Here is an 896-nt window from a genome sequence, read left to right on the forward strand (position 1 = left end):
TAATCAATAAATCCAAATATAAACTAAAATCTCATAAATCTATGCTTTTTTTTCAAAGACACAATGAAGTTATTTTTCCAGCAAAAGATAGATTTTTTTTGTCTGTCCTGTCATAACAGTTTCTTAGAGTTTGTTAGATTCCAGAAGAAGCAATTCATACCTATTTCACTTGTTTTGTTTAGCACATAGTATAAACATTCCATACAGATGGATAAATATTCTATATTCTTTATGAAGAATAAAATACATAAAAATGTTAATATCATTTTGCCAAAGAATTAACTATAGGAAAATATTGTTCAAGATTTTTAGTTTTACTATGAAAAGTGTTTCTCTGGTCTCAGATTTGACTGATTAGCATTACTATTTTAAAACGCCTATAAACCTATGCTGTATGACATGAAAATGAATATCAACTGTAATTCTTCTCAATCAGCAAAGGGCTATTATAACACAGAATAAATATTTGAGGGTTTATTTCTGAGAAAATACTCAAGAGATATTTTTGTGAAAAAGTGTATCACTAATTAATGTGGATTCTAGCTAAAGTAGAAAGTGTTACCACAGTGGTCCATTTTATGTAGTTCACTAAATTTTATTTTCTCTTAAAAATACCAATTCAAGAACACAGATTGACATCTTAGATATCTGAAGTTGATGATTATCCCTAGCCATAATAAACCAAAAAAAAAAAAAAAGTTTCCACATGTTTCAAATAGTTTCATCTCGCTCTGACCGGGAATGAGTATATTTATAGACATATAATTAGGGAGTGTTTTACATACATGGTAATAATACACATGGTTTGAGCAGTCTCAGAAGACCTTGAGCCCTTTTCGTTCAAAATGCACTAAATCAGCCACTGATATAACTAATAAATGGAATTGGAATAATCA

The sequence above is a fragment of the Callorhinus ursinus genome, unplaced genomic scaffold, assembly GCF_003265705.2.
Source record: "Callorhinus ursinus isolate GAN/ISIS: 27379988/994484 unplaced genomic scaffold, GSC_fseal_2.0 scaffold54, whole genome shotgun sequence".
NCBI classification, from domain to species: Eukaryota; Metazoa; Chordata; class Mammalia; order Carnivora; family Otariidae; genus Callorhinus; species Callorhinus ursinus.